Below are 27,851 nucleotides of genomic sequence, written 5' to 3'. Positions count from 1 at the left end.
TAAATAAATAAATAAATAAATAAATAAAATAATAATTAAAAACCTAAAAAAAATCGCTGCATTATAAAGAACAGATAGTACAAGAGCAAGGGTGCAAATGCAAAATGGAAAAAGAGATGCAGAGAAATGTGCTCAAGTCTTGGATGACAGTGGCGGAAATGAAGATGGGCAATGAAGATATGCTTTGGACTCTGTCAGAAGGATGGCACACGGAGGGGGAAGCACAAGGAAGAGTAATTAAGGATGCTACTGGAAACTGAGGCCTGAGCAATGGGTAGTTGGGTATGCCTACTGAGTTGTTAAAACTAGGAAGAGAGTGAACCTAGGGACTCAAAGTACATCTTATAGCTGAGACCTGAACTCTTAATCTTCTAACACCAGAGTTCACACCACTAATTAACAGGCTACTGAAGAGATTGTATTTCCATATGTAGGTAAATATGGGGAATATTTGCACACATCAGTGTTGTGTAGACCTTTTCTTCTCCTGTCTGCATCCAGTTAATCATTCAATTTATTCAAGGTACACAAAATATTATTGCAATGAATTGAATGTTTGTGTCCTGCCACAATTCATACATTAAAACCCTAATCCCAAAGTGAGAAATAAATGGCATTTATTTGGAGGCAGGACCTCTGAGAGATAATTAGGTCATGAAGATGGAACCTTGGTGAATGGGATCAAGGCTCTCTTAAAGAAGAGGCTAGAGAGCTAGCTAGTTCTCTGTCTACCATCTGAGGACACAGCAATTAAGACAGCCAGCTGTAGACCAGGAAGAGGGCACTCACCAAGAACCCAACTATGCTGGCCCCATCATCTCAAACTTCAAGCTTCCAGAACTGTGAAAAATAAAAATTTGTTGCTTAAGCCACCCAGTGTCTGATAATTTGTTATAGCAGCCTGAGCTAAGACTATTGTCATCTCATTTAGAAGCCAACACAAAAATTACAAGAAAAATAACAGATGAAACAACTAACTGTTCTCAAGGAGTAAACCAAGAAGTGTAATTAAAAGCTTCTATAGGAGGAAAATTCCATAAAATGTAACACTTTTGTAAAAATATGTTAAAACTAAAGGATACTCTTATGCCCACAGCAACATGACTAAAACATAGTAAGTAATCAATAACATCTGTTAAATTTAAACAAAATTGTTTCTTGTGTTACAAAGATTGAATCATCATCACCATCATTGTCAAAACTGGTATTTAATAAAAATTTAACCTTATAAGCCATTGCTTTTTAAATTGTGTAGCAGAGTCCTTGGATACTATAGACATACAAAATAGCCTCATGAGGGAACAAGAGTGTTGGGTGGGCTCCCCCCACATGCCCTGTTGTGTGACACATAGTGAATTTCCACAAGGAATTCACAGCCACAAAGATTTCTGAGTCTGAAAATGAAGGTTTGAAAAATATTTAAGCCTAAACTGAGTTTTCATTTTCTTTAAATATTTATTTCTCCAGGTTTGCTAACCAGATTCACCTTCTATTGTCATAATTTAAGGTGATAAGGAAGCATTTACACTGATACTCAGGAGGCACTATAATTATTTATTGGAAACTACATCTTTTAACATCCTTGCAAATTTCAGTGGCTTTAGCAGTTCACCCTTGAAAACTAACCCAACAGAATAAAAGAAAATGTATATGGATGTATGAGAGGAAGACGAACCAGAAATGGTTTAGGGGTGTGTTTCCTCTCTTCTGGGGCAGTTAGGGACTGAGTGACCTTCTACCAAGGAAACATACACCACAGGCTGCTGCAGTCGCGTCCTCTCTGAACATTTCATCATCTCACAGGCTGAGGCTCATGGTAACTCTGCTCCAGCCAGAAGCCATGTGTGTATTGCCACCTTTTTCATCCCTGCTTAGACCAAACGTATTCTTCCTCCTTGTCAATATTAATGTATCTGCAGTGAATAAACAACATGATAGCATATACAGAGATGTATTTCCCTAAGTCACTGTTTCTTATATCTGTACAAAGTATTTGGGGAAGGAAGATACATGAACACATAAAGTGACACACATGCCTTTAAGAGCAAAACCAACTGTGGGATATCTATTCAGAATTTATTTTCTGGGTGAAATAATATAAATTGTATCTAAAAATAAAAAAAAAAAAACACCTTTTTGCTATTTCCCAGGTAATCAGGGAATGCTGTCCCAGTTTCTTAAATGATAAGGTCACTGATTTCATGGCTTTCATCACCTATGCTATGGAATGGAAAAATTCCACTTGATAAGATGAGATTCTTACATAGAAACGTAATGGGAAAACTACTACACCAAAAGCCACATTAAAAGTTATGACCCAGTTATATCCAGGTAAATGGTCTTAATATCATATTAAAATTTTATATTCCTTATGCTAAAATTGCTGATTTAGCTTTGAATGTAAATCTTGAAGAATGATATAGAAATAAGCGTAATTAAGAAAAAAAAGAAAGTAAGAAAAAGAAAAGAAACTATAGCATTTATTTCCCATAAAAATATCTATCTACTTTCTTCTGGCATTGCATAATGATGTATTTATTCCAAAAAGAAAAAAAATACCCAATAACACAAAAATATACGAATAATTATCATAAAAACATTGTGCGTTTTATACGACTACAATGATATATTTATCACTACATTCTCATGGTTCTAAGATTTTCAGGAAGCTTTTGGAACTATCACATTCCTACTCTGTCCACAAAAAAATCCATGCAATCCAATTAATTTATTGTGTATTTACTGCATGTTGAGGCCAAGAACAAATGGATAATTTTTTAAAGAAGCCTACATAATTAAAGAGCTAATTATACTGCTTTCCCAAGCTTCAATTAACATGTTAATCTAGAAATCACTACCATGTGTTTTGGAAATGCTTGGTATTCAACAACTCTCAGAGGCATGGTTTGCCGAAAATGCCTCCCTAGCAAAGGAAGATTTAGGAATTCTAATTTTGGTATTCTTAGGGAGAATTCTTATTCCTCTGTGGAAAACACAAAGCCTGATCATCCTAAATGAAATCCTTATAAATTTGGAAATTTTTATGAAGGCATATTTTTATATATGCTAAATGAAAATTTTGAAAATCCCTCCTGTTCTGTGTTTATGAGAAGAAAATTCAGGGGAGCATGACATCTTTATCCAGAGACTTCATAATCTAAATTTACTCTTCTCAAAATGTTAATATTATATACTAGAGTGGGACAGAACTTAATATCCCTAAGACCGGTGATAGTCTGCTAGACAATGGTGCAGCATGTAAGTTGGCTATAAATAAAAGTCACCATCCTCTGTTTCAAATACATTTCAAAGCATGTATTAAAAATTTATAGATGGGGGGAGGAGCCAAGGTAGCAGAACAGCATGGAAGTTGTTTGTGTGTCTCGTGTCCATGAAATACAGCCAGACCAACACTAAACCATCCTGCCTACCTAGAGAACTGATGTGAGGATTAACACAATCTGCACAACCTGAACCACAGAACTCGGCAGGTACGCAGTGAGGAGAGGTGAACTGGGGGAGCAAGAAGCAGCAGAAGGCAGGGAGCTATTTTTGCTTGCAGAGAGAGGACTGAGATGGGAAGAGAGTACGAGAGAAGCACCCCCCCCCCCCAAAAAAAAAGCAGCTGGAGAGAAAATGGAAAAGTGGAAACAGCTGCAGGGACTGAACTAGAAAGGGAGAAAGGAGGAAGGAAAGGGTTTCAATTCCATTAAGATTCTATAAACGGGGAGCACAGAGTCTGAAACACCACAGCTCAATACCTGGCAGTGCTCTGGTGAGAAGGGTGAATCCCCGGGAGCAGAATGGGGTCCAGAAGGTCCTCGGGCCACACGAGAGAAGCAGTTCCACTGCTGAAATGCATTTGGTAGAAGCTGTGTATCCACCTGGTCCCAGTGAACCCCAGAGAACAACCACATTTGCGGGTGCTGAAACAAGGTCCTTAAAGGTGCAGCCTGGTGCCAGATGTATGTTGTGATTTTCCAAAATCCCTGAAACGCTGCTGCTACATGATCACGCAAACTTTTTCTGGGGCAGGCTGGCACTCAGCCGCAGTCTCTGGGCATCGGCAGCAGCATGGTCCCACAAACATTTCTGGGTGCAGCCTGCACCTGGCCGTTGCTCAGTGAGACCCACAGGATCTCAGCGGGTCAAAGCCGCAGTCCCTCAGAAGTGAGGGGTCGGGAAACACAGCTGCATCTGATATAAAACTCAGGAGGGACGTGCTGCCTGGCAACCCCACGGCTTGGTCACAATGTAAAAGCAGGGAGTGGACGGAGGCTGGAGACAAAGGACGGGTGCATATTTGCTGGTTGGGGAGAGCACAGAATCCGGATACTACAGACTGGATAGCTGGGTGACGCCATTTTCGCAACTCTGGCCCATGTGCATACACACCTGCAAGCACCACAACAATCCACTCTAGTAAGCTAAGCAGCGCCATCTAGTGGAGAAAGGAGCCATGACACTAAGCCCCACCCAATGGGGCCAACCTAGCTCTTCAGGAGCACCGATCACTCCTGCAGCTTGTTTACAGACTATAAAGTGCTTCATAGCTTGACTTCTAGGCGAAAAGGATGTAATTTCAATCCTTTTTCAGTCTGTTTGCTGGTCGATCTAATCAATTTTCTTTCTTTTTTTCTTTCTTTTTCGTTTCTTTTCTTTTTCTTCAATACAGAAAGAGAAAAAAAATTATTTTTATTTTCAATTTTTATTAAAAATATTTTCCTTTATTTTTCTCTACTATATATTTTTTTCTTTTTAGAACATTTTTTTAAAATCTATTTTACTTCCATCATTTAATTTTATTCTATTTCATTGTATTCATTTTCTCATATTTTCAAATGTTTTCCTTTTTATTTATTTCTTATTTTTCTTTTTTCTTTTTATTTTTTCTCTAATCTATCAAGCACCTTTCAATAACTAGACTAAAACACACCTAGGATCTAGCACCACTTATTTGATTTGGGTGTGTGTGTGTTGTTTTTAATTTTTTAATTTTAGGGTTATTTTTTACCTTATTAATTCCTTTTCTTCCTTCAAAATGATGAAACAAAAGAATTCACCCCAAAAGAAAGAGCAGGAAGAAACAACAACCAAGGACTTAATCAAAACAGATACAAGCAAGATGTCTGAACCAGATATGGAATCACGATAATAAGAATACTAGCTGGGGTCAAAAACAAATTAAAATCCAGTCCCTTTCTGTGGAGATAAAAAAAATGAAAGCTACTCAGGATTAAATAAAAAAAGCTATAACTGAGCTGCAATCTCGAATGGATGCCATGGAGGCAAAGATGGATGAGTCAGAGCACAAATCAGCGACATAGAGGACAAACTGATAGAGAATAATGAAACAGAAAAAAAGAGGGAGACTAAGGCAAAAGAGCACTATTTAAGAATTAGAGAAACCAGTGATTCATTAAAAAGAAACAACCTCAGAATCATAGGGGTCCCAAAAGATGAAGACATTAAAAAAGGGTAGATGTGAGCAAACCATAGCAGAAAACTTTCCTAACCTGGGGAAAGACACAGACATCAAAATCCAGGAAGCACAGAGGACTCCCATAAAATTCAACAAAAACTGACCATCAACAAGGCATATCATAATCAAATTCACCAAATACTCAGGCAAGGAGAGAATCATGAAAGCAGCAAGGGGAAAAAAGTCTTGAACCTATAAGGGAAGAGATATCAGGTTTGCAGCAGACCTATCCACAGAAACTTGGCAGGCCAGAAAAGAGTGGCAGGATATATTCAATGTGCTGAATTAGAAAAATATGCAGCCAAGAATTCTTTATCCAGCAAGGCTGTCATTCAAAATAGAAGGAGAGATTAAAAGTTTCCCAGACAAACAAAAATTAAAGGAGTTTGTGACCACTAAACCAGCCCTGCAAGAAATTTAAAGGGGGACTCTCTGAGGGGAGAAAAGACGAAAAAGAAAAAAAAAAAAAGAGAGACCAAAAGCAACAAAGACTAGAAAGGACCAGAGAACACCACGAGAAACTCTAACTCTGCAAGCGACATAATGGCAATAAATTCATATCTTTCAGTGCTCACTCTAAACTTCAACGGACTAAATGGTGCAATCAAAAGACATTGGGTAACAGAATGGATAAGAAAACAAGACCCATCTATATGCTGTTTAAAAGAGACCCACTTTAGACCTAAAGATACCTTCAGATTGAAAGTAAGGGGATGGAGAACCATCTATCATGCTAATGGTCGACAAAAGAGGGCTGGAGTAGCCATACTTACATTAGACAATCAGACTTTAAAATAAAGACTGTAACAAGAGATGAAGAAGGGCATTATATCATAATTAAGGGGTCTATCCACCAAGAAGACCTAATGATGTAAAAATTTATGCCCTCAATGTGGTAGAAACAAAATATATAAATCGATTAATCACAAACATAAAGGAATTCATTGATAATAATACCATAATAGTAGGGGACTTCCACACCACACATACAACAATGGACAAATCATGCAAGCAGAAAATTAACAAGGAAACAATGGCTTTGAATGACACCCTGGACCAGATGGACTTAACAGATATATTCAGAACATTTCATCCTAAAGCAGTGGAATATACATTCGTCTCCACTGCAAATTGAACGTTCTCCAGAACAGATTACATACTGGGACACAAATCAGCCCTCACCAAGTACAAAAATATTGAGATCACACCCTGCATATTTTCAGACCACAACACTCTGAAACTCGAAAGCAGCCACAAGAAAAAATATGGAAAGATAACAAATTCTTGGATACTAAAGAACATCCTACTAAAGAATGAATGGGCTAACCAGGAAGTTAAAAGGGAAATTGAAAAGTACATGGAAGCCAATGAAAATAATAACACCACAGCCCAAAACCTCTGGGATGTAGCAAGGTGGTCATAAGAGGGAAGTATATAGCAATCCAGGCCTTCCTAAAGAAGGAAGAAAGGTCTCAGATATACAACCTATCCTTACACCCTAAAAAGCTGGAAAAAGAACAGCAGAAGACAGGAAATAATAAAGATTAGAGCAGAAATCAATTCTATCAAAACAAAAGACAAAAAAACAAAAAAACAGTAGAATAGATCAATGAACCAGAAGCTGGTTCTTTGAAAAAATTAAAAAAATTGATAAATCCCTAGCCAGTTTGATCAAAAATAAAAAGGAAAGAACCCAAAATAAATAAAATCAAGAATTAAAGAGGAGAGATCACAACCAACACAGCAGAAACACAAACAATAATAAGAGAATATTATGAGCAATTGTATGCCAATAAAATGGGCAATCTGGAAGAAATGGACAAATTCCTAGAAACATATACACTACCAAAACTGAAACAGGAAGAAATAGAAAATTTGATCAGACCTACAACCAGTAAAGAAATCGAATTAGTAATCAAAAATCTCCCAAAAAACAAGAGTCCAGGGCCAGATGGCTTTCCAGGGGAATTTTACCAAATATTTAAGGAAGAGTTAACACCTATTGTCTTGAAGCTGTTCCAAAAATAGAAATGGAAGGAAAACTTTCAAACTCTTTCTATGAAGCCACCGTTACCTTGATTCCAAAACCAGACAAACACCCCACTAAAAAGCAGAACTACAAACCAATTTCCCTGATGAGCATGGATGCAAAAATCCTCAACAAGGCATTAGCCAACCGGATCCAATAATACATTAAAAAATTATTCACCACAACCCAGGGAGATTTATACCTGGGATGCAGGGCTAGTTCAATATCTGCAAATCAATGTAATTAATCATATCAATAAAAGAAAGGATAATAACCACATGATCCTCTCAATAGATGCAGAGAAAGCATTTGACAAATTACAACATCCTTTCTTGATAAAAATCCTCTAGATAGTAGGGATAGAAGGATCATACCTCGAGATCATAAAAGCCATATATGAAAGAGCCAATGCTCATATCATCCTCAATGGGGAAAAACTGAGAGCTTTCCCCCTAAGGTCAGGAACAACACAGGGATGTCCACTCTCCCACTGTTATTCAACATAGTGTTGGAAGTCTTAACCTCAGCAATCAGACAATACAAAGAGATGAAAGGCATCCAAATTGGCCATGGGGAGGTCAAACTGTCACTGTTCGCAGATGACATGATACTCTATATGGAAAACCCAAAAGATTCCACCAAGAAAATGCTAGAACTGATCCATGAATTCAGCAAAGCTGCAGGATATAAAATCAATGCACAGAAATCGGTTGCATTCCTATTCACCAACAATAAAGCAACAGAAAGAGAAATCAAGGAATCAATCCCATTTACAATTGCACCAAAACCCATAAAATACCTAGGAATAAATCTAACCAAAGAGGAAAAAAAATCTATACACTGAAAACTACAGAAAACTTATGAAAGAAATTGAATAAAACACAAAAAAATGGAAAAAAATATTCCATGTTCCTGGATAGGAAGAAAAATACTGTTAAAATGTCAATACTACCCAAAACAATCTACATATTCAATGCAATCCCTATCAAAAGAACACCAGCATTCTTCACAGAGCTAGAACAAACAATCCTCAAGTTTGTATGGAACCAGAAAAAAAACCTGAATAGCCAAAGCAATCTTGTAAAACAAAACCAAAGATGGAGGCATCACAATCATGGATTTTAAGCTGTATTAAAAGCTATAATCGTCAAGACAGTACGGTTCTGGCATAAGAACAGACACTCAGATCAATGGAACAGAATAGAGAACCCGTAAATGGACCCACAAACATATGGCCAACTAATCTTTGACAAAGCAGGAAAGAATATCCTATAAAGAATAAAGACAGTCTCTTCAGCAAGTGGTGCTGGGAAAGCTGGACAGTGACATGCAGAAAAATGAACCTGGACCACTTTCTTACACTTTACACAAAAATAAACTCAAAATGGATAAAAGACCTAAATGTAAGACAGCAAGCCATAAAAATCCTAGAGGAGAAAGCAGGAAAAAACCTCTTTGATCTTGGCCACAGAAACTTCTTACTCAACATGTCTCTGGAGGCAAGGGAAGCAAAAACAAAAATACACTACTGGGACCTCATCAAAATAAAAAACTTCTGCACAGTGAAGGAAACAATTGGCAAAACTAAAAAAGCAACCGACGGAATGGCAGAAGATATTTGCATATGACGTATCAGATAAAGGGTTAGTAGCCAAAATGTATAAAGAGCTTATCAAACTCAACACCCAAAAAACAAATCATCCAATGAAGAAATGGGCAAAAGACATGAATAGACACTTCTCCAAAGAAGACATCCAGATGGCCAAACGACACATGAAAAATGCTCAACATCACTCATCATCAGGGAAATATAAATCGAAACCACATGAGATACCACCTCACACCTGTCAGAATGGCCCACATTAACAACTCAGGCAACAACAGATGTTGGCAAGGATGTGGCAAAAGAGGATCTCTTTTGCACTGCTGGTGGGAATGCAAACTGGTGCAGCCACTCTGGAAAACAGTACAGAGATTCCTCAAAAAATTAAAAATAGAACTACCCTAAAACCCAGCAATTACACTACTAGGTATTTATCCAAGGGATACAGGTATGCTGTTTAGAAGGGGTACAGGCACTCCAATGATCATAGCAGCACTATCAACAATAGCCAAGGTATGTAAAGAGCCCAAATGTCCATCAATAGAATGGATAAAGAAGATGTGTGTGTGTGTGTGTGTGTGTGTGTGTGTGTGTATATATATATATATATAGAGAGAGAGAGAGAGAGAAAGAGAGCGAGAGAGAGAGAGAATTACTAGGCAATCAAAAAGAATGAAATATTGCCATTTGCAACTACATGGATGGAACTAGTGTGTATTATGCTAAGCGAAATTAGTCAAGAAAAACAAAATCATATGACTTCACTCATATGAGGACTTTAGGATACAAAATAGGTTAATATAAGGGAAGGGAAACATAAATAATATAAAAACAGGGAGGGGAAAATATAAGAGACTCTTAAATATGGAGAACAAACAGGGTTACTGGAGGGGGTGGGAGAGGGGAGATGGGCTAAATGGGTAAGGGGCATTAAGGAATCTACTGATGAAATCATTGTTGCACTATATGCTAACTAACTTGGATGTGAATTAAAAAAATAAATTAAATAAATATTTAAAAAAATTATAGATGTGTTTTATCCTTTAAATAACCTTATTAAAAATTTTTAATATTTACTTCATTTCAGCTTCTTTTATCCATATAACAACTTGTACAAAGAGCATTCCAACTTGGAATCGAAAAACAATAATAACCTTACTTACCTTTGTATAAAAGTATACAAAAATGAGAAGGCCAGACAATGAGATGGAAAGCAAGAGTACTTGATTCTCTAAAACAGAAAAAAGTAGCTTGATGGTAGTAACAAACATACTACTACTTATGATCTGTCTGACCTACAAACTATAACTAAAAGCTCTCATAAATTACATCACAAATCAGTTACTGTCTTGATATTTGAGTTTTCAGTCATTTGTTTTGTGTAAACTGTGACTATCATCTTTGTTACATTACACTGGCATGTGGAATTAAAATATTTTGTGTGCATCAAGGAAGTGATAGATAGGATTTGTATTTTATTTTTCAGGAATGTTTTACCAAACCATCCTCTCGTAATCCAGTTTTAAAAAGTGCCATAACCAGCTTTTTGGGTTACTCCTTCATATCTTTCAGGTTCCCATTCAAATGTCAAGTTATCAGAGAAATTTTCCCTGACAACACTATACAACATGCCATTCTGCTTTATTTTTATTCACAGCATTTATTGTTACCTGACAGAGATTTACTGATGATTTGTTGACTATCTCACCTCCTCCACTAGAATCAAGGTCTTAGAAGGCCTTGGGCCTTATTATTTCTGTTTTGTTCCTACAACATATACTGCTTCTAAAATATTACCTGCAATGTAGTAGGTGCTCAATAAATATTTGCTGAATGAATAAAACCCCAATATTTATAGAGGCGATCTCTTAATTTCATGCACAATGAATTCCTGGAAGAGATGCAGAGTTAGAATTATATATATACATATATATGTGTGGATAGGTAGGTAGATTCCAATCCCAGAGAGAAAAAAAATGTGTTTTTTTAAAATTTCTAATTACAAGATGTTTTGAGGACACTGTTTCGAAAAATGTACTTCTAACATGTCATATACACACTTCATTTTATTTATTTTATTTTGTCCTGCAAATTTAATAACATTTGTGTAAGGATAATATTAAAAGTAATTATTTAAAGTAGTTATAGTAATCTCTTCTTTCTGATATGCATTACTCCTCTGAGAATCATCACTTTTAATCCCTTTGTTTTACATTCTTTTTACTACATATGGGATGAAGGCAGTAACATTCCCGTAAGCACAACAGCAATGCTGTGAAGACAAATAAAGTGACTCTGGTGAAGCAGAACTGTTAGCCAAAAGGCAATTTTTTTTAAGTTTATTTCTTTATTTTTGAGAGGGTGGGGGGTGCAGAGAAAGAGGGAGAGAGAGAATCCCAAACAGGCTTCATGCTGTCAGCATATAGCCTGATGCGGGGCTCGATCTCATGAATCCTGAGATCATGACCAAAACTGAAATCAAGACTCAGACACCTAACCAACTGACTGAGACACCCAGCCACCTCATCTGGAAGACATTTCTATCATACAATTGCTTTTAATCTATTTCATCAACTGACATACAGAAGTCGAAGTCTGGTGTACAAGGGAAGTTTTGTAGAAACAGTGTATGCAACTGTAAACTGTATAAAATTCCATCTTAAGTGGAGGAATGTAGCTCCCATCAGGAGAAAAAAGGTAGACTGTAGCCCAGTCATTCCCAAGCTCTCAGTCAGCAATTTTCAAACTTCAACATTTATTGAATCGCCTGGAGGTTCCTATTAAAAATTCAGACCCCTCAGGGCCAACCAAGATAATCTGAATCAACAGCTTGAAAATAGCTCAAGAAATAGTATCTTTAACAAGCACCTCAGGTGATTCTGGTGTAACCAGTGTGAGAACTACACTCTGAGAAATGTTTGTCTAAATGAAGAAAAGTATCATGGTATTATATACTCATATGATTATTAACCAATCTCATGTTTTAGAGATATAGACTTTTTCTCCATGCATTATTTCCCTACCTTTAACTTCTGCTCCAAAATCTGAAATGAGGAGCTTCACTTCCTCAGTTTTGCCCTTCATCTTCCTGAAATGAGGCATATGATTAATTTTTTGCTGCCATAACTATTTTTGGTGAGTGCAGATAATAAGAATTTGTCTAGCACTGACTTCTAAGCCTCAGGCTATTCAGTATCAACATATAACTACCACTTCAAGTACTCTGTCAGAAAAAAATTGCTCCATCCCAAGGAAAATACAATAATGGAGGTTTCAGAGGATGTATTTTCTTCAAGGTTGAGAAAGCTACAATATTTAAAGTATGGGTAGATATTCTCTTGGCAAAACCTAGAAAAACTACTTCAAGGTCAATGTTAAAGGTTATACATAGCTAGAAGTTTTGATATAATTAGCTGTAACATGGAGCACCTGGGTGGCTCAGTCGATTGCGCTCCCAGCTCTTGATTTCAGCTCAGGTCATGATCTCAGGGTCTGTGGGACTGAGCCCCATGTAGGGCTCTGAGCTGATAGCCCAGAGCCTGTTTGGGATCCTCTCCCCTCTGTCTCTGCCTCTCCCCCATTTGTGCTCGCTCTCTCTCTCTCAAAATAAACATTAATAAAAATTTAAAAAAATAGCTAGCTCTAACTTCACGTAAGCTACATTTATTATAATTAAAAATAATTTTTCAAGACAGGAAAAAGGACCAAATTAACTTCTCAAGAAACTTCTGTGTGCATACTACGTCTTTACCATTTATTTTGTATTCAACTTTTTAAAAATATTACTTCATTTAGAGTAGGACCTATACAGAAAAAAATTCAAAAATAATTATATACAGAATATTCCTTGAAACTGAATATTAAAATTTGAATTTGATAACATAAAACTAAAATCCTCGGGGCGCCTGGGTGGCTCAGTCGGTTAAGCGTCCGACTTCAGCTCAGGTCATGATCTCGCGGTCCGTGAGTTCGAGCCCCGCGTCCGGCTCTGGGCTAATGGCTCAGAGCCTGGAGCCTGCTTCCGATTCTGTGTCTCCCTTTCTCTCTGCCCCTCCCCCGTTCATGCTCTGTCTCTCTCTGTCTCAAAAATAAATAAACGTTAAAATAAATAAATAAATAAATAAATAAAACTAAAATCCTCCAAGAAACCATGTTTCTAACAAAGACTAAAAGTAAACTACTATATTTCTTTTGGTTGTGTTAATAACTAAATGAGTTGTTTGAGAGATCCCCAATTATTTTTTTATGATATGTTTTATGTATACAAATATTTTCTGTGTGTGTCTTCAGTTCATAGGGACACTGGACAAATTTTAACAGAAGTAAAAAACAATCCCATTAAGATAATGTACAAATGAAATATAAAAGTAAATAAAGCAGAGAGTTTATGTCATGTTATATTTATTAGAGTGGAAATTTCAAATATAAAATAAGATGCCCTACTTAAAGTGGCTCAAAGAAAATTTTACTTTTCATTGTGAATTCGGTTATGACAACCATTTTATACCATTCACACCACCATCAGAGATTATACGCTTTCTCCTCTTACAGGAAAAGATGTCTGCTATATAGCTGTAGGGTTCTATCTTACTCAGTTATAACCACAGCAGAAGAGAGAGATACTGTCTTCACAATAAGTTCCAATAGAAGTAGAGCTTTGGGAGAAGCTGGTCCAAAATAGGTCAGAAACTTTCTTTGAAACACTCTGCCTAGATGTGCCGGTTGGCTTAGTTCTAATGGCAGTCACACACTGATGCTGGGTATAAAGTCAACTCTGCCAGGGACACTGGGCTCAGACAGAAAAGGTGGTTCATTTAAAACAAAATCAGAATTTCTTTGAGTGACAAAGGGAAATAGTAACTACTAGTTGCTATTTCAAAAACTGCTGTACATTCAATTCCTATACTATTAGTGATAAAATGACTTCATAGGGTAACTATAGAAGCAAGTGCAGGGTAAGCTTTATTGTCTACATGTAGGGATAACAGAGTAGTTCTCAAGTTCCATTTTGATAAGGGTGAGAAATGTCAATTTTGAATGCCTTTAGCATTGTTCTGGTTTAAGTTTGGAACGAGGGTCCAATTTTTACCCAACCATGCACAGCTGCCTATTATAATGGAAGCCAAATGTTAAAGGATAGGTGGAAGAAGGTGGGGGGCATGGGGAAAGGGGGAAAGAGAGGAAAGAGAGAGAGAAAGAGACACATCCTCTATGCTCACCACTCTCATGGTTTTTTGGTCATGCATTATGTACTTAGTAAGAAGATTATAAGACTGAATATAATTGTCAAGGAACTCATAGCAGGTCTGCCATCCTACTTTAAAAGTTATTCTCGGGGCGCCTGGGTGGCGCAGTCGGTTAAGCGTCCGACTTCAGCCAGGTCACGATCTCACGGTCCATGAGTTCGAGCCCCGCGTCAGGCTCTGGGCTGATGGCTCAGAGCCTGGAGCCTGTTTCTGATTCTGTGTCTCCCTCTCTCTCTGCCCCTCCCCCGTTCATGCTATGTCTCTCTCTGTCCCAAAAATAAATAAAAAACGTTGAAAAAAAAAAAAAAAAAAAAAAGTTATTCTCGGGGCGCCTGGGTGGCGCAGTCGGTTGGGCGTCCAACTTCAGCCAGGTCATGATCTCGCGGTCCGTGAGTTCGAGCCCCGCGTCAGGCTCTGGGCTGATGGCTCAGAGCCTGGAGCCTGTTTCCGATTCTGTGTCTCCCTCCCTCTCTGCCCCTCCCCCGTTCATGCTCTGTCTCTCTCTGTCCCAAAAATAAATAAATGTTGAAAAAAAAAAATAAACAGTGAAATGACTTATTAAAAAAAAAAATAAAAAAAATAAAAGTTATTCTCAATTCCCCCATAAGATGTGATTTCTTAAAACACTTTACCACTCTAGAAGGAGAATTAGATTTATCTATTTATCATCCAAAACCACTAAAGTAGACCCTTCCTCATACAGAGATTATTTTACTTTTTATTTTCTTAGTTATTAGTACTTATTTGTTATTTTCTTCTTATATTTCAACACTAAATTTTATTTATTTATTAATATTTATTTTTGACATATACAGACATAGTGCGAGCAGCTGAGGGGCATAGAAAGAGGGAGACACAGAATCTGAAGCAGGCTCCATGCTCTGAGCTGTCAGCACAAAGCCCAACGTGGGGCTCGAACCCATGAACTGTGAGATCATGACCTGAGCCAAAGTCAGAAGCTTAACCAACTGACCCACCCAGGTGCCACCAGTTCTAATGTTAATCAACAGTGTATAATTAGAAATCAAAGAATTCAGTTTGGAGAACGTTCTCAGGTTCCAAAACATCATACATTGACTCAATAAGCTTAGTCTATTCCTTTACAAAATCAGTTTTGGATTTACACAGCTAAATCAATAGCAAAATGGGGAAAAGTGTAGAAATTAAGCCGCCATTTTCTAATATGGATATAGAAATATGATCTGAATATTTACATTTGCTAAGAAAAAAGAAAACTAGTTGCATCTAATAGTTATCTGTATGAATGAATTGCAAAAATCTGCCCAGAAGAGATTGAAAGATCTGCCCAGAAGAGATTAAAAAATCACCACAGCATTGTAATGGTGACCAAACTGATTCATTTATCCACTTTTTAATAGATCACAGACTGTTAACATATAATAATCATTTTGGTCACCATGGTCATGGATTGATGATTGTACCTTATTTAAAAAAAGAAAAAGACTGGAGTTGACAAGTCATCTAGTTTTACCTCTTTTTTATAGATGAGTCTGATAAAGTACAGGCAACTAAATGATGTGTGTCCAAGGTCATGGGCTTGAGATTAGAACAAAACTATTCCTAGAATAGAGATAAGAGGCCTTTCTTTTTTTAAATAATTTGTGGTAAAATAAAGCCCTATGTCTAAATAATTGTGTCTTTTGTTATGTTCTTACCATCTTCAAACTTGGCTCAAAATATAGTAATATGCAAAACTTACAACCCTAATAGGTCACAAACAGAGAGACACATGTTTAAAGTAATAATTAACTGGCAGATATTATCCTTCCAGGCTTTTGTTTACTGTGCAAACCCTACCATTTGTTCTGTGCTATTATAATTAAGTGGGAAAGTAATTAGTTTGCCAATAGCTTTAATTTTAATATTTGAATATGTCTCAATTTCAGAGTAATTTAAAAATAATAAAAAGTTGTGCCTAATATAATAATGTTAGGTTGCATAAGAGTGCAAATCTATTATCCTTTTTTTTTTTCAGTCTGTTTCAAGAGCTACGAACTAATCGGGTCTTATTGGTTGTGTAGTTAATTATGACATGGTCAGTACTGCAGGAGATTCTGAGTAAGTACAGAAAAAGATAGGGATGGTTTCACAAACCTTTAGGTAGATCAGTTAGGCAAATGATAGAAGCCATTTGAAAAGAAGAAAAAAAGACAAAACCACACGCAATAAAAGTCTGCACTAATGTTATTCTAATACACCTACGTAGGCAACTTGAGAGAGATTTTTTTTCAAAAAAGACAGTTCTTATAAAGTTTATATTTCCAAATCTCTTACATCCATTCTTCCCTGATTCTTTTCTGCTGTTTTTTAAGTCAGTGGTTTTCAAAGTATGGTCTATGGTCTCCAATAATCTCTGATACATTTCCACGGATTATGGAGTTCAAAATAATTTTATTGTTTTCTCTATCATATTGGTATTTGTAACTAATGGTGTAAAAGCAGTGGTAGGGAAAATGCTGGCTGCTTATGACCAATGAAGATGGTAGCACCAAAGTACGTTATAAGTCATTTTATTCTTCACTTTCCTGAATTCACAGAAAAAAGACAAAGCCAGTTTTACTTAAGAAGGTCCTTGATGAAAAATTAAAATTTAATTAAATCTTACCAATAAGTACTTCTTTTTTCAATAGTCTGCCTGAGAGAAATGGGAAGCACACATGAAACATTTCTGTTGTATACTGCAGTACAATGATCTAGAAGAAAACCACTGTGTGAGTTTTGAGATCACTTTTCACAGAACATAATGTTTACTTGACAGAATGACAGAAAACTATAGTTATTCAGACCTGGGTATTTGTCAGTCATTTTCTCAAAAATATACAATGTGAGCATGTGTCTTCAAGTAAACCAACTGAGAATCTATACTGCCATTGATAATATTTGAGCTTTCTTTCAAGTAAAAATTATAATTTTGGAAAACTAATATTTACTACTATTAGCTTGACTGCTTCTAGATACTTAAAGGCTATTCTGATGAGATCAGAGGTAATAAATATAATTTCTTAAAATATCACATAATAAAATGTATCAATATTTGAAAGTTGAAAATAATGTCATTTGAACCAGTATTTTCCAAAAAAACTTCCTGAGTTATAATTCATGGGGAGAAGATCCATTCAAAGCACAAAGACGACCAATGGATTTTAATGTAACAACGTGTAAATTTATTGATATAGTGTTCAATTTCAACTGGAGCTAAAGTTTAATAAACTACCCCTAAGTTTTAGTGGGGTATTTAAGAAGAATATCCAAAGTTATGTTAGAGAGTTATTAAAGCATTCCTTCCTTTTCCAACTCTTGTCTGTGTAAGACCAGATTTTTTTCAGATCTATCAACTAAAACAAGATTGTTCTAAATACAGAAACAGATATAAGGATCCAGCTATCCTAAGTCAGACACTAAAGAGATTTACAAAATTATAAAATAACGAAACTTTTTGCATTGATTTTTAATTTGGAAAATTTATTTCATAATGTTTTATGTTTTCATAAAACTATGACATTTCTGTAAATAGCTTTATATTCAATAATTTAAATTAATAATTTAAAAATCTGTATTAATTTCTACTATGGAAAATTTTAAGGGAATAAAAGTAAAAGTTCTTTGCACCAACAATCATTTTTAATAGTGTAATGGGGCTCAAGACCAAACAGCTTTAAAGAAGAGTTGCTCTAAGAATCTACTTTCCTCCTACACTAATTGGTTCATGCTAACAACCTCCTCAAGGGGGTCTCCCTAATTCTAACCCAGCCAAACAGGGTTCAGATTGGCATTTCTTTAAAAAAAATTAATGTTTATTTATTTTTGAGAGATAGAGAGACAGAGCGTGAGCAGGGGAGTGGCAGAGAAGGAGACACAGAATCTGAAGGGGGCCCCAGGCTCTGAGCTGTCAGCACACAGCCCGATGTGGTGCTCGAACCCACAAACTGTGAGATCATGACCTAAGCTGAAGTTGGACACTTAACCAACTGAGCCACCCAGGAGCCCCTCACATTGGCATTTCTAATGCACACATCTGATACAATACTCACCAGTAAGCAACCTTTCAATAATGGCTCTCTATTCTTATAGTGAAAAACTCCAACTCTATAACAAGGTATAAAAGGCCATCTTGATCTAGTGCCAAATTACCTCCAAAATTCACTTCCTCTCATGCTACACAGAAGGGTATGCCAAATACTTGTATACCTCTCCCTCTTGCCCTTGTGGCCGTTTACTTGAAATAGCCCACACTTTTCACCATAGGCATTCGTCTTCTCCACTTTGGGATTTTGGGCAGTATCATGTCCAGGAAGTCTTTCTTCCTGTTCTTGAAGCTTAGGGAGAAAATAGACCCTTCTTTCTTCTGAGCCTTTTTTGCTTCCTATATATGCATTTCTATCATGTTCCTAACCCTGTGCCTAATGCACATGAACATACAGATAACTGGGTTCCCCTTAATTTAGGAGGAAGAAAAACCTTGCCATCAATGTTGCCATAATTGGATTGTGCTTTTCAGTTGCTATTATTATGGGGTAGCTCAATACATATATACTTAGATATTGCCTTTAAGCCACAAATTTGCCCTGTTTTTGCCATACTCTGTAAACCACAGTTCTGCTTTGTCGCTGGCTCCCTATTATACTTTGTCTGATGTTCAGGCTATCTTTAAAGGTAAATACTTCTCAGGCTTTTCTATGCCTTTGGTCAAATTCCAGTGTGCTGAAATAATGGTTCCTGTCCACTTGGTATAGGCTGATAGCTGCTTTTACAGAGAGTATTTACTGAGAGAATATTCATCACTTGGTCATAGCCAGAACTCCTACCCTCTGATACTTATTTTAAAATGATATATCACTTGCTACCTTTTTTAACATTCAAGAAATACTCAAGTGTGCTTAGTCATTGCTATATTAATTACATCACTATATATAATCATTAAATGGCACTTTATTGTTTTTAGAGCAGTCCTAGCATGGCACGTTTGGGTATTCTCTGAGAACCTTGAATTGTGAGGTAGCCAACTGGCATGTCTTCTCTACAGAGCATTGTAAAAAGTGTCCTATCCCGCCAAGTCCAAGTAAGGTGTATTAGATTATTATTTGAGTGTGTCTGTACATTAGGTCAGAGACAAACTGAATGGAATTCAGAATAACAATAAAACTAATAAGGAGACTACAGGAGTTTGAAAGGAAATTTGGCTGAAATATATTAATTAAGGAATGAGTGGAGGTAGTCATGATGTCTTGCAACAAGTAGAGGTTTTAGAAATTAAAATACCTATTTCTCTTGTGATGTTATGTGAAAAATACAATTTGACAGCCCAAGCTATATTATGGTATATCTGGCATCAATCCACCCTTGAAATACTGAAAACCATATATTACATACTCACAGATCTTTGACACATGATGCTTTAAGGAGAATACAAATTGTACTACTATTAATAAATCTATTGAGAATGAGGGGAAAGTTTTAGATCCAGACTTTCCAATGGAATGACCAAAGACTGCTCCAGGAAAATGTCATATAAGGTCATGCTAGGACTCAAAGAATACCATAGAAAGTCCCTCAAAGTTGGGAAGAAGGAGGTGGGCTGCCTGAAGATTGCTTGACTTAAGTAAAGACTTGGCGTCACTGAATTCCTTCGCTTTTCATATTGTCTCCCATTTGAGCCAGACAGAGCATTTGCATGACATCCAACCTGAAAGAGCTAACAGGTACAGAAAGAAAGCCCCCAGGAAAAGCCTGTTCCCACAGGCCAAAAAAGAAACAAAACCAAAGAACCTTTTTGTCAATGCCCACCCTACTCCAGCCAAATACCAACAGTCCCTGTCTCTGACAACAGAAAATCTTCAAGATCTAGGACCAGGCAAAAAAGCACAGTCCATTAATGGGAAAAAAATGATACAGTGGACTTACAAAAGTTAAAACTTTAGCTTGATGAAGAACTCTCTGAAGAAGATGAAAAGACAAGCTACAAACTGGTAGAAAAAGTTTATAAACCACATATCCTACAAAGAACTAGCATCTGGGATATATAAAGAACTCTCAAAACTCACATTTAAAAAACAATCAATTCAATTAGAAAATGAACAAAAGATGTGAACAGATGTTTCACCAAAGAGGATATACAGATGAGTAATAAGCACATGAAAAGGTGTTCCACATCACTAGGCATTAGGGAAATGCAAATTAAAACTTCTTGTTATCATGTGTTCAAATCTTTTGCCCAATTTTGATTTGGTGTTCTGTTTATTATTGCATTGTGAGAGCTTCTGGAGAGATTATGTTTAGTGTTCTATTCTGAAAACACGTCCTTGACTAGGTATGTGTTTCGCAACTATTTTCTTTCACTTGCCTTTACTTGTTTTACAGTGTCTTTTAAAGAACAGAAGTTTTTAATTTTGCTATAGCTCAGTTTATGAAGATTTTCTTTATGAATTGTGCTTTTGGAGTTGTATTTGAGGAATCTTGATAATTCAATGTCACAAGATTTGTTTCCATATTTTGTTACAGGTTTTTATAGGTTTAAGCTTTATAGTAAGTGTTTCTTATATGATGTGAATGAGTCAGACATTTCTTGTTTGTTTCAGCATGCATGGAAGAATAATTTAGAGAGGTTTTATTTTCAAACATTGAATTCTCTTCCCCGAACAAAACCATTTCTCTTTGGATCTTGATAAATCTATAAAATAATGTAAACCTGTGAATGCAATACATATTGCTTTTTCTCTAATAAGAAAAAATACTCTTTTTTGTACTGAATCACCAAGTCCTTCATTATCTTTAATGAATATTTCCATTACTTACTTACTAGCATCATTAGATTTCCTAAGGATAAATCAGGTTGGCATTTCTCTGCTCAACATTTGGAAGTCTTATATCCACACTGTATTGATACTTACCATCCTCCAGCACAATGAGTGTTTAAGATAGATGTAACTGTGGTATCATGCCTGTTTCATGATTTTTGCACATTATTTTTGTTACCTTATGTTAATAGTTTTTTTCCCTTTCCTTACTGTAATGCGGCTAAATCAAAACTGCATTTCTGGTCTCTCCTCGAATATCTTTTCTCTACCCTCTCATAGAGTCCGGAGGCGAGTTCTGGGTTTCCTACAGGCAGAACCTTTTTATGAGATGGATTTTAGACAAATAAACTCAAGGAATTAAAGCATGTTCAAATGTCCAAGGATGTTGTGAAGACTGACTTTCATTCCAGGTCACATTTCTGAGTCATTTGTTTTCTTGACAAAGTTGATGGTCTAATGTAGAACGGGACCCATTGGACTCTCTGCAGTGAAAACTTTGCTGTTTCTCTTTTTGAGAGCTAAGATATTATCTAACTGGGGCTGATGTGTGAAACTTGAAGTATTAAATTAAAATGCCAACTGATGTATTTTTACCACTACCAAACAACAACAACAAAACAAAGTATGAAATGAATGGTATAACATCAAGCAGAAATCATTAACAACATAGAAGTTTTGACGACCAGCTGTTAATGAAAGATTTGGTGATCAAAATTTGTGGCACAGAGTAAATTTAGTGGCTGTGGAAGCCTTCTTTCTGTACTTTTTCGGTCACCTGACTTTTCTAGTAACAAGGACTTTAATTAAAATTTTGGTTTTGATGTTTTTCTTGTTTCTCCTCTCCACAACTCAATTATGCAAACATTTCCTGAGAGTCAACTCGGATTATAGACTAGAGAAGTATAAGGTCTGGAGAAACTAATTGGAGGATGAGGAAATTTTCTGGGAGAAGGGAATTGAGCTTGGTTTTGGAGGATGGGTTCTGGAGAAACTTCCATGTCACTGAAGAGGGCATTCCAGAAAAGAAACCAGGGGCAACATGCTGAAAAGCTAGAGATATTTTCCATTAACTTAAATTATAAATTATCATAGATTGCTTAGCTGGGAAAGACTTGGGAGTTCACTGATTCCCCTGGTCTACCAATTGCGTGATTTTCATCCTCGGAGTTGGCAGATGTGACTCTACATCATGGAAAGAAAAGGGAGGCTTTTATTTTCATAAAAATATATTGTGCTAAAATTAAAATGTCAAATCAGTAGTCTTTCCCAATCACTTTATTTTACACAGAAGAAAGCAACCCAGTTGCAATTTTATGTACACAGAAATCCTCAACAGAAGGACTACATGCCATAAATTCCACTACTAGGTCATGTTTATAAATGTGCTAGAATTCTAGGTGGGAAATCCATTTTCCAGTAATTCCCAAGAAGTGAAATCAAAGTCCTTTTCAGGTGAAGTGTACATATGAATAACATGGAAAGATTAATTTCCCAAGGTTATTTTATATAATAAGTATAATTTATAAAACACATGGTTCAAGACTATCAACAGAAATGATGATCTACTGTCCAAATTAACACTACTATACTGAAAAAATACATTTCTAACTGTTATGATAGGAATAGTTTATCATCCATCTTTAGAAATATATTAATTATGCATTTTTTGAAAGATAATCAAGGGAAGGATACTTTCTAATGAAGGTTAACAATGGAAGAAAACTCAAGACTAGACTTCAGACAACGGAAGACTAGAAACTGAAATTCTCTTAAGTTCTAAAACGAATTAAGTCAACTCAGATATATGATTAAGAAAATTTTATTATGGAAACATACTTTTTTTTCCTTTTTACTTGTGGGATCTCTGGATTAAGCCTTTCAAAAGAATTATGTGGTCAAGACAATCAAATAAAATATCTGGTGTTATTTCCTTCCACATTTGGCTGAGTAACCAGACTAAACTGATCTTCATCAGATCAAAATACGTGACCAGAGTTTTCCCCCTGTTCTTTTGAATACCTTCTTTTGAAGTTCTGAAAATGGTAGCCAGAAGCAAAGAAAAGTTCAAATTCGTATTTTATTTCAAATTGTATAGAAAAAATAAAGTATTAGCTTTTGTACAGTAAACGTTGTATTATATAGCCAGCTATGTGGAAAGGAGTGTTCAGGTTTAATAAATAGTCTTGTTAAAAAGACGATCAATATTAAATATGTGCTTAGCTTTATTTTTTCATTAGAATTTTTATTTTGAGATAATTGTAGATTTACATGCAGTTGTAAGGAATCAAAAGAGAGATTCAATGTATGCTTCACCCAGTTTCCCCCAATGGAAACACATTGCAAATCTATAGTACAGTATCTGTTCTATAATTTCTATTTGGTTCTTTTCAATACATTTTATTTCTTCAGAGAAGTTCTAATTTTTCATTTGGAAAACTATGGTACAATATCATTGCCAGGATATTGACAATGACAGCCAAGATACAGAACATTTATGTCACCACACGGATCCTTCATGATTACCTTTTATTTTTTTATTAGTTTTTTAATTGTCAAATTGGTTTCCATACGACACCCGGTGTTCATCCCAAGAGGTGCCCTCCTCAATGCCCATCATCCACTTTCCCCTCCCTCCCACCCCCCATCAACCCTCAGTTTATTCTCAGTTTTTAAGAGTCTCTTATGATTTGGCTCCCTTCCTCTCTAACTTTTTTTTTTTTCCCTTCCCCTCCCCCATGGTCTTCTGTTAAGTTTCTCAGGATCCACATAAGAGTGAAAACATATGGTCTCTGTCTTTCTCTGTATGACTTATTTCACTTAGCATAACACTCTCCAGTTCCATCCACGTTGCTACAAAAGGCCATATTTCATTCTTTCTCATTGCCAAGTAGTACTCCATTGTGTATATAAACCACAATGAGATACCAACTCATGCCAGTCAGAGTGGCCAAAATGAACAAATCAGGAGACTATAGATGCTGGAGAGGATGTGGAGAAATGGGAACTCTCTTGCACTGTTGGTGGGAATGCAAACTGGGCAGCCACTCTGGAAAACAGTGTGGAGGTTCCTCAAAAAATTAAAAATAGACCTACCCTATGACCCAGCAATAACACTACTAGGAATTTACCCAAGGGATACAGGAGCGCTGATGCATAGGGGCACTTGTACCCCAATGTTTACAGCAGCACTTTCAACAATAGCCAAATTATGGAAAGAGCCTAAATGTCCATCAACTGATGAATGGATATGCTGAACTTTAAAAACCATTCAGGGACCTCTTTATTTTATACATTTTTCAAGTTAAAGAACTCAATCTATTTTTATCTATGTTAATCATATTTTAGTTTCCACAAAACAATGCACTAGGAAATCTCAACAATGGCCTATTTTCTTGTCATTTTCCATTATAATTTAAAAATTTTAAAACAAATAAACCACTGTTGCAGTGTGAATATAGCAGAGTACTATTTAAAATCCAAGATATATCTTCCAACGTATTAGAAACTATAAATATTCAGGGCACCTGGGTGGCTCAGTCTCTTAAGCACCTGACTTTGGCTCAGGTCATGATCTCATGGTTCATGGGTTTGAGTCCCGTGTCTGGGTCTGTGCTGACAGCTCAGAGCCTGGATCCTGCTTTGGATTCTGTGTGGGTGTGTCTCTCTCTCTCTTTCTGCCCCTCCCCTGCTCACACTCTGTCTCTCTATCTCTCTCTTAAAAATAAATAAACATTAAAAAAATTAAAAGAAATAAATATTCAAACATTTGCTATCAATCTTTTTAATCTCAGAGTTTTACTTCCTTACCGTTAGGATTACTGGTTTTGATATTCAATTTTCATTCTGTGAGAATGTGATACTTGCACCTAAACTTAAATTTCTGAGGTTCAAATGACAAGAAAACTCAAACACTAAGTTTAGTTTAATTAGCAAAAAGTTAAGCTCTGGTAATATTTATTCTACCAATGCTTACATGTAAGTGTTCTAGTCAGTTGAATTGATTATTTATTCAGAAAGGAATATTCCCAGAGATTTAATTACAACATACAACTGAGTATTTTCAGATTTATACTATGTTAGAAAGGTGAACCTATCTTAATTCAAATATCATCCATTTACCATGTGCATATATCGACTCTTCCTATATACAAGTCTTTATGCCTATATTAGCAGCAAAGAGTTGGGTTCACATATCAAATATAAAGAGGATATCTATATTGACACCTAAATTCATAATTAAAGTTATTTATGAAAGGGTTGATTTTATCATCAGCTGTAGGAAAAGGGCATACATGAACTAACCCAGGTCATATCACAATTTTTTCTCCCTCCACTGATTACTCGTTTCTTATAGTTTTATTGTGGCCTTACCAGTATTGCTCATATTTACTAGCCGTTTTCTTGTCTCCTCAATCAAACTAGATTTAAACCTGTGTGAATTCAAGAAAGTATCTGTATGCTTTAGCATCCCGTGAAATACACTTTGTTCACATTAATAATATCCAATTTAGCAATGTAGCAATTTGGGAGGTAAGATATTGCCTAATGAAACATTCATCAACATATTATCTTACTCCTCACTCATTCTGCTCTGCTGTGTGTTTTATTTCATTCATTTCTTTTGTTTTATATGTTTTACTATCTAATAATCTTTCTTCAAAATGGAGATAAAATTATAACTTAGTAGGAAGGTTTCCGGGACAAAAAGCAGCAAAGATGACTGAAATCATACAGGATGGAAAGTCTTTTTAATTGTTCTAGATCTTAGAAGATTACTTTTCTTTATCATTTTTTTTCTTAGTTTTAAATGTTCTTGTAAAAAGGACAGCCTTTGTTTTCTGATTAAACACAAATGTAGTTCAAAGGAAAGAGTAAACTGATTATTTCAGAAATATCTGTTCAAAATATGTATCTAAAATAATAAAGCATATGGCAGTAAATCAAAGGGAACACACTTACAAATTAAAACATGAAATCCTAATTATGATACCTTGCATTGCAAAGATGCCAGTTTTTGTGAAACTAATTAGTCTTGTATAATGGAAAACTATAATTGAGTCTATATGGTTATGAGAGATGAAATTGAAAACAATTGCACATTTCGTGACATTTATATTTCTAAATTATCAAACATAATTGTTTTTTTTATTTTTGCAGGTAATTGGCTTGCAATTTTTATCAAGTTATTGGAATATATTCTTGCTCTGAAGTATTTTCATAATCTATATTCCAACAACTTCTTCATTTCAGACTTCATAATGTGTTACACTTTTAACCCATTACTTAGCTGCAAGAAAATATTTTTACTAAAAAAGAATACTTTATGGATAAACTAATAAAATATTTTATCACACTTTCTCATGGATACAATCCATTTTATTATACCATTGATATAAATATTCAGATGGGGAGCCTGGATGGCTCAGTAGGTAAGCGACTGACGTCAGCTCAGGTCATGATCTCACCATTTGTGAGTTCAAGCCCCACGTTGGGCCCTGTGCTGCCAGCTGTGAGCCCGGAGCCTGCTTCTGATTCTGTGTCTGCCTCTCTTACTGCCCCTCCCCTGCTCGCACTCTGTCTCTGTCTCTCTCTCTCTCAAGAATAAATAAACATTAAAAAATAAAATATATAAATATTCAGAAATGTTTAAAAACGGGGGATTGTTAACTGTCAATCTGAAATCATAATACTGTGTAAAGTCATTATTGAAACTCTTGTGTTATTTTTTTTTATAAAGCTGTAATTTTTATTTTTGACATTTTCAAGTATGAAAATGTTACAAAACAAAAAACAAAAAACAAGCAAACAAACAAAAAAACACTAGGGCCACCTGGGTGGCTCAGTCAGTTAAACATTTGACTCTTGGTTTCGGGTCAGGTCATGATCTCATGGTTCAGGAGTTGGAGCCCCCATCAGACTCTGTGCTGGCAGTGCAGCGCCTACTTGGGATTCTTTCTCTCTCTCTTTCTCTTCCCCTCCCTTGCACACACACACACACTCTCTCTCTCTCTCTCTCAAAAATGAATAAACTTAAAACATATTTTCAAAATGTTAAAAAAAACTAAAAGAACTGACAAAAGATCATCTATTCAAGAGAACCAGAAAAGAGAAAGTAAAATGTTACTACAGGTTATGAAGTCAACGAGGATCACATTAAGTAATTTATGTTTGAAGGAAAATAGGGAAATTTTTTAGAAAGAATTATTTGATTAAATTGGCAAACACGTGAGGCCTTGTTAAGTATTGTATTGGTCAACTAATGAGTGACCAGAGTCTATACAAGTTCCAAAAAATTCCAAATAACAGAGGAATCGGCAAACAAATGTTTATTTTGCATGTGCCCTTCCCATTCCAGTGCATGTCCTGAATGACTCTGCCCTGCACACAGAGACCTAGTGGAAGCTATGCTGCCTTTTGTTAGCATTTTTTTATCTGGACCATGAGTCCACCTTGTACATTGCAACAAAAAAGAAAGAATCCTCTAAGTAAAAGCTTTACCCCAGAAGCAAACCCAATCACTTCTCACAGCCCGTTGGACAGAATTAAGAATCTATCACCAGCTTAACATCAAGGAGCAGAAAAATACAGTCTTCCCTATAGATCCAGAAAGAGAGGAAAATTAGATGTTAGTGAGTACTAGTGTTCATCACTGCCTAACATTAAAGGTAATTCTATT

At 35.9% G+C, this 27,851-nt stretch overlaps 1 long non-coding RNA gene across 1 annotated transcript in view; it reads right to left on the bottom strand.

The window, feature by feature from the left end:
- Positions 1-3,593: 3,593 nt before the first annotated feature.
- Positions 3,594-27,851, bottom strand: part of LOC132681126 (uncharacterized) — a 31,536-nt gene continuing 7,278 nt past the window's right edge. Inside the window, exon 3 of the long non-coding RNA XR_009610873.3 lies at positions 3,594-4,664. This is a non-coding gene — a long non-coding RNA (uncharacterized LOC132681126). The remainder of the gene's footprint in view (positions 4,665-27,851) is intronic.

This window comes from Panthera onca, chromosome A1 (genome assembly GCF_046562875.1).
Source record: "Panthera onca isolate mPanOnc1 chromosome A1, mPanOnc1 haplotype 2, whole genome shotgun sequence".
In the NCBI taxonomy this organism is placed as follows: domain Eukaryota; kingdom Metazoa; phylum Chordata; class Mammalia; order Carnivora; family Felidae; genus Panthera; species Panthera onca.
Note: the sequence above shows the minus strand (reverse complement) of the source record. Positions and strands in the feature narration are given on the sequence as shown.